General features: G+C 32.0%; 1 non-coding gene across 1 annotated transcript; it reads left to right on the top strand.

Moving 5' to 3' along the window:
• The first annotated feature begins 3,107 nt into the window (after positions 1 to 3,107).
• Positions 3,108 to 3,214, top strand: LOC114182830 (small nucleolar RNA R71). Its single transcript, XR_003604265.1, has one exon. It is a non-coding gene; the product is annotated as a small nucleolar RNA R71 (small nucleolar RNA).
• Positions 3,215 to 13,617: the final 10,403 nt, after the last annotated feature.

Raw genomic sequence — 13,617 nt, 5'->3', positions numbered from 1 at the left:
TGGATTTCCTCTGTCCTAAAACTGCTCCTATGGCATAGTCACTTGCATCACACATTAACTCAAAGTCTAAATTCCAATCAGGAGCAATTATCACAGGAGCTGAAACCAATTTCTGTTTTAACAATTCAAATGCATGCAAACATTCAACATCAAAATTAAAAGGTGTATCCTTGTTGAGCAGATTGCTGAGTGGTTTGGCAATTCTGGAGAAATCTTTGATGAATCGTCTGTAGAACCCAGCATGGCCTAAAAAACTCCTGATACCCTTTACATTTTTGGGTGGTGGTAGCTTTTCAATGATCTTCACTTTAGCTTTATCAACTTCAATACCTTTAGCAGAGATTTTGTGGCCCAGCACCACACCTTCAGTTACCATAAAATGGCACTTTTCCCAATTCAAAACTAGATTAGTATCAACACACCGCTTCAGTACGGTGTTTAAGTTTTTCAGGCATTGATCAAATGAAGCCCCAAATACAGAGAAGTCGTCCATAAAGACTTCTATGCATTTTTCCACCAAGTCCGAGAAAATTGCAAGCATGCATCGTTGAAAGGTTGCTGGTGCGTTACACAATCCAAACGGCATTTTCCTGTAAGCAAACACACCAAAAGGACAAGTAAAAGCAGTTTTTTCTTGGTCTTCTGGATCCACTGCAATTTGATTATAACCAGAATATCCATCCAGAAAACAATAGAAAGCTTGCCCTGCTAACCTTTCTAGCATTTGATCCATGAAAGGTAAAGGAAAATGATCTTTCCTAGTGGCCTGATTTAATTTTCTATAATCTATACACATTCTCCAACCTGTGACTGTTCTAGTAGGAATTAATTCATTTTTATCATTACAAATAACAGTCATACCTCCCTTTTTTGGAACTACCTGGACCGGGCTGACCCAGGCACTGTCGGAGATTGGATAGATCATACCTGCATCAAGTAACTTCATTACTTCTTTCTTGACCACCTCTTTCATGGTTGGATTCAATCGCCGCTGAGGCTGTGCTACAGGCTTGTAGTCTTGCTCCATATGAATTCTGTGCATACAGTAGGATGGACTAATTCCTTTAAGATCAGATAAAGTCCAACCTATTGCACCCTCGTTGGCTTTAAGAACTGAAATCAACTTTTGTTCTTCAGAAGCCGTTAAAGCACTACTGATCACCACTGGTTTGTTACCTCCATCTGCAAGAAAAACATATTTTAAATGAGGAGGTAATACCTTTAGCTCCAGCTTCTGACTTTCAGTTCTATTTTCTTGCTGCAATTTCTCAGGTTGTATATCATTTGATGCAATTTCTTTTGCTGAATTTAGATGTGTCATGTATTCATCAACTTCCTTTTCTTCATCTTCCTCCAGATCATCACAAGCACCAATCAAAGCTTTTTCCAATGGGCTTGCCTTTGCTAATTGCTTCCTGGATGTTAGAAAAAGTTCATCTATCACATCCATCCTGAAGCATTGTTGCTTGTCCTTCGGGTGCTGCATTGCTTCAAATACATTAAAGTTGACTTCATCATCTTGCACCCTGACCTTTAATTTGCCATCATCAACATCAATAATGACCTTGGCCGTCTTCATGAAAGGTCTTCCCAGTATTAGAGGAACTTCAGTGTCTTCCTCAATATCCATTACTACAAAATCAACTGGGAACATGAATTTGTCAACCTTAACCAAAACATCCTCTGCCACACCATAGGGATACTTCATGGATCTGTCAGCTAGCTGTAATGTCATCCGTGTAGGCCTCACTTCCAGATCTCCTATTCTCTTTAGCATAGACAAAGGCATCAGATTTATACTGGCACCCAGATCAAGCAATGCCTTTCCCACTGGTAATGTCCCGATTGTAACTGGAATAGTGAAGCTCCCAGGGTCTTTAGATTTCTGAGGTAATGATTTCTGAATTATAGCACTACACCCTGCTTCAAGCTCCACTGTCTCTTCAGAGAATCTTCTCTTTTTTGTTAGGAGCTCTTTCATGAATTTTGCATATGTCGGCATCTGCTCCATAGCTTCCACAAAAGGGATGTTAATCTGCAGTCGCTTGAAAATGTCCATGAATCTTGCAAACTGCCTTTCCTTGTCTTTTTTGGAGGGATTTTGAGGGTATGGTAGGCTCTTCAACTGAGGCACCTGTTTCTCACCCTTCTCCCTCTTTTTCTCCTCACTTTTATTTTTTTCTTCCTTTTCTTCTCTCTTATTTACAAACTCTCTTTTATTTTGTCCTTCCTCTTCCTCACACTCATTTTTTTCATTCTCTCTCTCTTTTTCCTCCAACACCTCCTCCTCTACACCCAGGTTGTCTCCAATCCCTCTTCCCACAACTTTACCACTTCAGGTGGTAATAGATTTACAATGCTCCTTGGGATTAGTCTGTGTGTTGGCTGAAAATTGACTTGTCTGCTGATCTGATAATTGTTTCGCCAACTGTCCAACCTGTGTTTCAAGATTTCTGATTGAAGCTTCTGTATTCTTCTGATTAGTTAAAGAAGCTTGCATAAACTTTTCCAAAGTATCCTCCAGTTTAGATGTTCTGTCATGCACCGAAGGATAATGTTGTTGCTGTTGTTGATAAGGAGGTTGTCTGTTTGAAGGACCAGCATCTTGCTTCCATCCAAAATTCTGATTTGGATTGTTTCTCCACCCCTGTGAAAAGTTGTTATTGCTGGAGAAATTACCTGGTCTTCCTTGGTTGCTCACATATTGAACTTCTCCTTGTGAGCTACTCTGATAAGAACAATGACCATTTGGATGATCTCCTCCACAGAAGTCACATCTCATGGGTTGTTGACTAGGAAAAGATTGCACAACTTGCAACTGCTCTGGTAATTTAGACATCTGCTTTGTCAGTGCTTCAATCTGTTGAGTCAGAATCTTATTCTGAGCTAAGATCGCATCTGTAGTACTAAGATCAAGCACTCCCTTCCTCTGAACAGTCTGCCTATTATGCTGAGCTTGATGATCTGTGGATGCTAATGCCTCAATGATTCTAGTTGCTTGCTCCGCATCTACACTCATCATTGTTCCACCTGCTGCTGCATCTAATATCATCTTGGTGTCAGGCCTCAGACCATTACAAAATATGTTCAACTGAGCAATATCCTCAAATCCGTGATTTGGGCATTTCCTCAATAAGGAATTGAACCGCTCCCAAGCTTCACAGAATGGTTCATCTGGTCCTTGCCTAAACGTTGAAATATCAGCTTTGGCTTTGATGTAGCGAGATGGTGGAAAGAATCTGTTCAAGAATTTCTCCTCAACATCCTTCCAACTGTTCAAACTCTGATTTGGATGTGACTTAAGCCATTCCTTTGCTTTACCTGCCAAAGAAAAAGGAAACAACCGCATGTATACATGCTCAAGATCTCCTTCTTGAAAGCCCATGGTTCCTATCAATTCATAGAATGTAGAAAGGTGAGTGTATGGATCTTCATTATCCATTCCAGTGAATTGATGAGAACTGATCAAGCTGAGGAAAGCTGGCTTCATCTCCAGAGTTTTAGTGGTGGATGGTATTGCTATGCTAGAAAAATATCTCGGCCCTTGTTGCATAGCATAGTCTCCAAGTGTCTTCCTGGCTGGAGCTGGTCTCTGATTCTCCATGTTTTCTGATTGAGGTGTGATGGAAGTACTGGAAGATTCTTCCCTTGTCTTTCCTTGCTTCTTTTTGCTTTTGCCTCTGTTCCTTCTAGCTGTCTTTTCTATCTCCGGGTCAAATGCTAATCGATCTTCAGGAACCTAACCTCTTAAGAGCATAAATCAAACAGCTCAAGCAAGGATTAGTACAAAGGGAAAATTTAATAAGCTATTTAATAAAGAAAAATATACACAAAGCTGGATGAGATAACTAGAAATTTCAAAAGAACACTGTTCCCCGGCAACGGCGCCAAAAATACTTGTTGTCCTCTTGGCAAGCGTACCAAAAGTCAACTGTAGTATAATGATTTAAAGTAGGAGTGTCGAACCCACGAGGAACGGATTCAGTTAAAATAACTAATTATCTCGATCAGCATATATATATACAAAGATTTTAATTTGATTTGACATTACTATTGCATGAAATTAATATAGTAAAAGGAGAAAAGTTTAGAAAAATACAGTAAAAGAAACTGGGATTGAATTTCATCTATCTCCCTTGTTTGTAATCTGGATGAATATAATATATAACATCTGAAAATACCAATATTGATGCACACTCAAAAATCATTTATACCGATCCCTCGCGTATAAAATTCATAAGATTAGTTTCCTGAATATTGATTCCTCACATATTCAACAAACTATCCAGCATTACGGTCGAGTGTTAAAAGCAATTGATATATTGAGATCTATTCTTAGCATCACAGTATATCAAGTATCATTGTTCAAATCAGATTTTCAGAAATACTTTCCAGTCAGATCTAAAAATCAAAATCAAAACATCTATTGATCAGATAGAAGTAAGCATTAAGAGTAGAACAATAATACCAATACTGAGTAAAACAGAAATGCTATATATAAATATCACCAGATTACATCCAAGTTCGAGTAGATTACATTCAATCCCAAAGGAGAAGATTAGCCACTCATGGTAGCCAACAAAATCCTATGAGCTAAGAAGAAGAAGAAGAAAAAAATGTGAACTCTGTAGCTCGTGGTCACAGCTCCAGCAATTCTGCAGTTTTTCTCCCCACCATTCCAAGCTGAAAAATCACTTTCTGATGCATGAAGAATATATACCCACGAAGTCTCGCTCAAGCTACCTAAGTCTCGCTTGAGCGAGACAGCATTCTTCATCCCAAAGAAAGCCTCTCGCTTGGGCGAGATGTGCTGAAGCCAACATCTCGCTTAGGCGAGCAAGAGTACTTCAAGCTGAAGAAAGGATCTCGCTTAGGCGAGATTGGCAGCATCTGAACTCGCTTGGGCGAGAATGGCGGCAAAGGAAGGTCTCCACTGCACGAGCGCTCGCTTAAGCGAGCTCCTGCGTCGCTTGAGCGAGAATGGCGGCAATGTGTTTAGCTTAAGCGAGCATGCTTAAATTTGACCGACCTTGACAGCATTTTTTTTCTATTTTCTTCCTTTCTTACTTTCTCCTTTGCTCCTCCTAAGTTCTTTCCTCTCTCTACTCTATTGTACCTGAAATTTACCAAAACTGGGATCAAGTGACTTCTTTTCAACAAAAAGAACTTGGAAGCTCATTCTATTCTAGGTTTAAGGAGAATTAATCATGATATAAATACAAATTGAGAACATAAGTGCCCTCATTTCATATGAAAATTACTCATTTTTGGCACTTATCAGTATCGAACTCCCAACCTGACCTTTAACACCCTAGTGAACCAGAAGATGACCAGGGTGTTAAAGGTCAGGTTGGGAGTTCGATACCCACTGGCAACAACCTGCCTTGCGAAGTGGGGGGACACTTGGGGCGAGGGGTTGGGGTGTATTGGGCTGCAGACCTGACATGGCACTGGGGTGGGCCAGTGGATGTTACATATATTATTATTTCTAATAATATATATATATATATATATATATATATATATATATATATATAAATGTATGAATAATAAAGAGAAGAAGAACGGTAAACTATCTAACATGATTAGACAAATTTTTGTTATATAAATAAATTTATGAAACAAATGGATAAGAATGAGTTTAGGTTGAATAAAAATAAAAAATCTTCTAACAAGAAATTTCAATCAAATCAGAATGCCAAACTCTAAAGGAATTTAGGTTCAAATTGAATCACAAGTAATGATTGCAAGAAGACTTATAAATAGAGATATAATGAAGGGGAAAGGAAAGAGGAGATTGACAGTAAAGAAAAAAAAGAAGGAAAAAACATTCACAAAGTTATTCACATAGTAGCTACAAATTTTTGGGATATATCTTCCAGAATAACTAAGGTAAGGGGAGGAGACATTTATCACCTTATTCTCTTACTTTTATTATCTTTTCATCTACTCATAATTATTTTTATTTCTATATTCACCTTAAGTGAAGTGTCCTTAATTTCATTTTAATTTATATTTTAGTTCCCATTGTTAATTATTTATTTATATTCATCTTCAGTTAAGCACTGATCCTATTTATTTAATTTATATTTACTCTCATTTATTTATTTTTATTTATTTATATTTATCTATAGTCACGTACTGGTCTTCTTTATTTATTATATTTATTTTTAGTTATGCACAAATCCTATTTATTTATTTATACAATTATATGGTTTAATATCAAAATAAAAATTATGATAAATAAAGATTTGATTATTGTAATTGGAAGTATGACCTTAGGGATTTAAATGAGTGAATATTACTCAAGATGAAATGTTCTTGGGTTACTTTGTTGGCCTTGATGATGCTTATTTATCGTGACTAGTCACTACAAAATTAATCAAAATCTTTATAAAATATGATAAAAATCTAGTTTCATGAATTTGAAAGACTTTTTATTTTATTTTATTTTATTGAGATATGCTATATTTTTATATGATATTTGTCTCACTTCCCTATTTTATGATTGTGTATAAAAAAATATTATAATCTCATCGTAGATGGCTGCCCTTAACATGCTCGACCCATTCTTTACCGATATTGTAGCAGTCTTTCTGGGAAACGCATGACAGACAAATGCGGTAAATAATTTGGTAACATTTCAAGGAATGGGAAATTCTACCATTACATTCCGAAATGTTCCAAATGCGCTGGTTATCCTTGAAGGATAGATTGGAGTCACTTTTTATCTATTCCAAATAGTCTAAGTGAATCCTATCCATAACCTTTTTCCTCCACATGTTTGAAGGCTAGTATACGAGGGATGAACTGTAAATAAATAATAATCCTTCCTCTTCTAGTATAAAAAATATAATATGTACCAAATTGTGTAAATATAAGATGCCTACAGTACTGTAACATATACCTATGCAAATATTTTAAGTATGTTATTTGTTATTGTAGAATTATGAATTAAAATTTTATAAGTGTGATATAGAAAATAATAGTAAAAAAAAAATTGGTCGTCACAATTTTCCCTTTCTTCAAGTTCTTTTTTAAAACACTTTCAATTTGAAAAGCAAAATAAAAAAAAATTGTGAGTGAATATTGATACAAGATTGGATAGAGACAATGAAATAAGATAAAGCAATAGAAATAATGCTACAAAAGATTTATACTACTTCATATCTAATAATTCTACATCTAGTCTCAGGTATTCAACCATAAAATCTAATCACAAGCCACATACAAACTCAATATAGAAAGCAAAAATTTGATTAGCTCTTGAATATACTTAAAAGAATATCCTTCTAATCAATTCTTGAGTAACAATAGGATACCAACACAAATAACCTCATGATCATCCAAAAGGATATACACTATAACATAGTAGCAAGACAAACAATAGGAATAAAATTTACTAAATGTTTGAGACAAAGGTTCTATTTATAGAATTCAAAAATCCTTTTGCTAAAGAAAAATTAAAGCATTCAATCGACTATTCTATGGTGATAATGTTATTTTAATTGAAATTTGAAAAATTGTTACAACACTTTCTATTTTAATCATTTATGGAACTCTAGAATGTGTTAATTGATTAAATCAACTTTATATTTATTATTCAAAAAAAGTTATTTGATTATACAAGATTTTAATTTGTTAATTTATCAGAACATTAAAAACACTTAAAATTAGTTTATATATATATATATATATATATATATATATATATATATATATATATATATATATATATATATATATATATATATATATATAAACACAAGTTTTTGGAGGACATGTACGAGGACAAGACAAATATGTCAGGTTTTACAGAGGGGGTTTTAGTGGGGAGAACAACACCAATGAGATCTGAGCCTAACCACATAAGACACTGACACCACTCTCAACCCAAAACCTTAAGGCAATGGGTTTATGGGTCTTGATTCTTATATAGTGCTCTACTTTCTCATTTCTGGTCAATGTGGGACTTAGACTCACACTTGGATTCCTAAAAATTTTAGACTCATACTTGGTTTTAAACATCGGCTCTGATACCACTTGTCAGGTTTTACAGAGGGGGTTTCAGTGGGGAGAACAACACCAATGAGATCTGAGCCTAACCACATAAGACACTAACACCACTCTCAACCCAAAACCTTAAGGCAATGAGTTTATGGGTCTTGATTCTTATATAGTGCTCTACTTTCTCATTTCTGGTCAATGTGGGACTTAGACTCACACTTGGATTCCTAACAAAATATGTACATATTCATCCCCATCTTCATATAGTACCTAGTCAATTTGTAGATTTTTCTCAAAATGGGAATGAGTTTGCACAATATCAATAAGGATGAGTTTATTTGTTATTCCTATTAACAATAGATATTATAAAATAAGATTAACCATAAAGAAAAGTATTATTTGAATCAATTCAATAACTAAATCCATATATGTAAATTAATAAATAAGGTCTATTAATATTGTTGAGTGAATATTATCACACACATATTTATGGTTTAATTAGTAATTTAGTCTCTATATTTATACTTACTCTATATTTATGCCTACAATTCACTTTGGTTTATATATTTTTCTTTTACTCAATTGAATCCCAATATTTTTTAGTAGAGTCAATTTGGTTCCTTCCATTAAATTGATGTTAACGACGTTTGAAAGGTGTCACATGCCAAAATTTGGAAGTTGTCATGTGTCAAATTATAGGATGCCAAAGTAGAAGATGATCCAGGTTTTGACACATGACACCTTTTAAATGACATTTAGACCAATTTAATAGAAATGACCAAATTATATTTTTCTAAAAAAAATGAGATTAAAAAAAATAGAAACTCAATTTTATAACAAAAGAAAAATATAAAATCTAAAATGAATTAAAAATCTAAATATAAGAACCAAATTACTAATTAAATCTTGATTATTAGTATTTTTTCACAATAATCTTTTTATGGAAAGTAATTTAAATTTAAATTAGTTTAAATTAACATTATAAAAAACTTGTTTTCATTATCAGCATTTCAATTTTAACTATACATCTTAAATTATAATAAATAATTTTATCAAAATAATATTATATGAAATAATATATTTATAATAAAAAATAATATTTCGTTGTAGAAATAAAACTAATACCATAGGCAAATGTTTAATTAAGCAAAACACATACATTGAATCAAAATTCAACCAACTAACGTCTCAAAAACCAATCCCTAACCTCTATTGAAGAAATTCATTTCGTACTAACATATTTGGGGACCAAGAATTGTAGAGATGAACGCGATGGAGATAAGAGGTGTGTGTAGGTTAGCGGAGGTGAGCAAAGGCTTCCGATGGAGATGCGCTGACCAGGTTGGCGACAGAGCGATCTCAAGCGTCGACAGAGCGATCTCAAGCGTCGACAACACCGCAGACGACGAAGGCTACTGAACCAATTTGAGCTATAGGCAACAGTGCAAAGATGGATGGGAGGCAGACAGGCAGGTCAGGAGCGGGGGAAATTGTGAAACTGGTTTTCGAAGCCCTTTCTGATTTTAATCAATTTTAACTAGCCACTTACCGATGGATGTATCCGTCGGTAATAACACGTGTCATTTACCGATGGTATACTGACAAAAACTTTTACCAAAAGACACAAATCGATTTAACGACAACATTACTGACAACGTAATCCGTCGATAATATTATGTGTGATTTACTGACGGTGTTACCGACATATGTATCCGTCGGTAATTTACCTCAACAGTCAACCTCTTTTCATATATCTTTAACACATATATCTTTAACACAGTCAACCTCTTTTCATATTATCTTTTTCATTTTTCATCTCTAAACAAGTTTTTGATCAATAATTATCATATAACTCTTTTTCTCGATTATTCTCAAATTCAAAATTAATTAAAATTAATTAAAATTGAAAGAAAATTAAGTGAAACATTCTTCAGTAGTAGTATAGATATAGACGTTATTAGTAATTATAATAAAAACTAATTATAAATTAACCATTATGTTTTTAGTGAAATGCACTCGTATTAGGCCTTCTGGAAATTGAGATGTGACTGGATTCATCCCAAATAGTACCATGCAATAAACTTCAACATATGTAGGGTTTAGCCACATAACAAGGAATGATGAACTCAAATTTAATTTAAATATAAAATTATCGAATTGCATTCCTATGGAACCTGTACCAAGGAAAAATTAAACTTATTTTGTCAAAGCTACTTTACGATGATAAAACAAGACTTTAGAAATATCACTTTAGCATTGATTAAACAATGACTAGTGGAAAATTAACTAAGACATTAGTACGTGTCTCCATTGATAAATGGTTTATTAAATTATATTATTATTTATAGTGATGGAATTCTTTCACTACAGAAATTGTATTAAGCGGAAAAGTCAAAAGATACCATGTACGAATACACGTGAATAGGATACGACAAGGCAATATATTTATTTTAAAAATAATATAATATAATACATTATATTTGTAAACCAAAAAAAAATTTATAAAAATTGATATAATAAATATATAAATGTTATTATGCCAATCAAAAATAGAATCATATATATTAATTGTTATCAATATAAAATATTATAAATTATTATCACATAAAAATATAAAAATATTACTGTTTTATAAATTAAATACTTTATTGATAAGTTGTTAATGAAATATCTTAAAGTATAAGATATGTGATTCAAATTGAAACATTGTTGCGTTATATATCAAAACTAAAAATACAATTTAGGTTTAATATGCTTTTAGTTTCAACATTTGAAGAGTTTATTTAATGTGATATTTTAATTTTTTTTGTCCACAATATAGTGCTTATTTTATTTAAAAATGTAGGGGTAGAAATCGAGAAAGTGATTTAAAAGAGTGGTAAGTAGAAACGGAGAGGGTGAAAGGTTGTATAAGTCTAAAATCACTCACATATGATCATCTTTCAAACATAGTAACATTCGCAGAAGGAACTATATTGACTCTTTCTAAATAAAATAAAGATTGTATTAAGGACAGAAAAACTTAAAGATCACATTAATAAACTTCTCAAATATTAAAAACAAAAAATCTATTAGCCTACAATCTATTTGATTATACCAATGGTTATGTGATTATTAGTTTGATTTATAGTCTTAATATTTTAAAACAGAAAAAAAGATACATGATATATTATATATGATTATATCATTTTGGATTTATATTGTTCATCCATTATGAATGATTAATATCCATATTTCTATATCTAAATCGACATATAATAGACAAGAATAATGATGGTCGACCTTTCACTATGTAGAGTCAATTAAATTAATAGTATATGTGCATTTTATTTGCTTATTCTATGGTGAAACAATATATGTTTGTTTGCTTTTTACATGCATGTGGAGATGTATAATATATTATTAGGATTATGATAATCTATATGATCTCGACAAAGAGGATAAAGCTTATGCCTTTCCCTCTTTTGGGGCACGTAATTTGAAATCCACTTTGTTCGCAATATCATACAATAACTCTTTTGGAATTATTTAGCATATGTTCCATTCTCTACCTAACATGCTTAAACACTCACATAAATTATATTAAAATTTCATTACTATGCGAATCGAATGCTTAGGTTACTACTATTTTCGAATCCTTCACCATGTTATGCTTTAGAGAGAAAAAATAAATTAGTTATTATCATCATTTTAAAGAACATGCAGGTAAATTTTAGTGGGAATATCACCAGCTTCCTATTTTAATCACATTATATGAAAAAAATGTGACGTAACACGATTTCATTCTTATAATACTATATTATATATACAAATAAATATAAGACGTGCAAGATTGTCACCTTGAATATGAAGAATATATAAGGATTGAAAAAAATGGTGGTGGAATTTAAGTGAATATAAAAGAAATGTTAATGGTATGTGTTATGTTGAGGTTTTATTTATTTATTTCAAGGTATCACTTTAATTAAAATAATTAAAACAATTAATTAATCATTGGGGAGTTTAACTATAATTTGATAATCTTATTCTTTAAATCTTTTTCCATGCATAAAAATATTCACTAAATTAAAATAAACTCTCCACCTATGTGTAAGATATATTCGTCTTGCAAAACTTGTGGTGAAAATCTTGAACATCAAGATGATTACCGTAATCAATAAAGTTAAACTTTTGCTATGAAAGATATATCCCCGAGATCATTCTTAAACTGTGGTAAATAACGAATCTAATTCCGTTTACTTTTTGTTTTCAGTACAGTGTTTTTCTTCCTCTTTTAATGTCTTTCAACTGTAGTTTCTTACCATTATAAGTTAAAATACAAATTTTACGAGAACTAATAAGGTAGATGTTTTATATATATTATATCATTCATTTATAATTTTCCAGGTATAATTAAATCATTCAATTCTTTGTAATAATTTAAAAAAATATATATTTCAAATATTTCTCAATTGAATTTTAAGAATTAGACTTTAGTTTTAACTCAATCCTACAAAATTGACTTGTAAAGTAGATTTTAAGTATAATTCAATCATACAAAACCAACTTTTAAGGTGAGATCTGCACTCACTTATGTATTGTAAATTGGCCTTATCTGTAGTCAATGTAGAATTTCTAACCTACCTCCCTCATGCCGAGGTATATACATCTCGCGTGTGAGATTAACATTAATGGATGGTCTGATAGCAAATGGAACAATAAACCCAACAAACATCAAATTTTGTTAGGAAAGACTCAAACTATGGCTCTGATACCATATTAAGAAGTATACTTTAAACTTAATTCAATCCCACAAAACCGACTTACCAACACTCACCCCTTATAAAGTGAAATTTATATCCATTTATATAATTTAAATTTATCTTATCTTTAATCAAAGTGAAATTTTTAAAATTTGTTAACCCTTTAAAATGTTATATATATATATATATATATATATATATATATATATATATATATATATATATATTAACGCTACACCAAAATATTTATAAGTGATTCTCAAAACAAAGTTAGAGTAGAATGATTATGAGGAATCATATTTCTTAAACACAGACCTTTTACAAGATTAGGGTCTTTGTCAATCAGTTAAGTTAAATTCGGTGTTGGCATGTAGGGTTGTTTGACATATATGCATGAAATGCCTAAAGACTCCCCATGCTAACCCTATATGATATATCTATTGATTGTTCATGTTTGACAATGTTTTTCACAGAAAATATTCCAATAGCTACAAGTTTAGAATAGAATAAGTTCTTCTATGACTATGATTTTGCAAACAATTAATTATATATATTTGTTTACTTTGATTGCTTTATGTTTCAATTATAAAATAGTAAGTGGTCTTTATAACTAAAGGGGTTGTAGGAATATTTTACTAATGCTTATATAATAATATATCTTTTAGAAATTAGCATGCACAATCGCTTTTAATTAAAATCATTTTTGCTAGACTTTTAAATTTTGTTGGCTGCTTAAAGTGACAAGTACCTATTCCATTGATTTCTTAGCTCATTTTTAACGTATAAAATTCCACAGATGAAAAAAAAAAAGAGTAAGAAGAACCTTAGTCATCAGACTATGATTCCATCAATACATTAATATAAGAAG

The sequence above is a fragment of the Vigna unguiculata genome, chromosome 4 (genome assembly GCF_037176805.1).
Source record: "Vigna unguiculata cultivar grain cowpea cultivar isolate G323 ecotype 2 chromosome 4, ASM3717680v1, whole genome shotgun sequence".
Taxonomy (NCBI): Eukaryota; Viridiplantae; Streptophyta; class Magnoliopsida; order Fabales; family Fabaceae; genus Vigna; species Vigna unguiculata.
The sequence above is the reverse complement of the archived record's forward strand: the minus strand, read 5'-3'. Positions and strand labels throughout refer to the sequence as shown.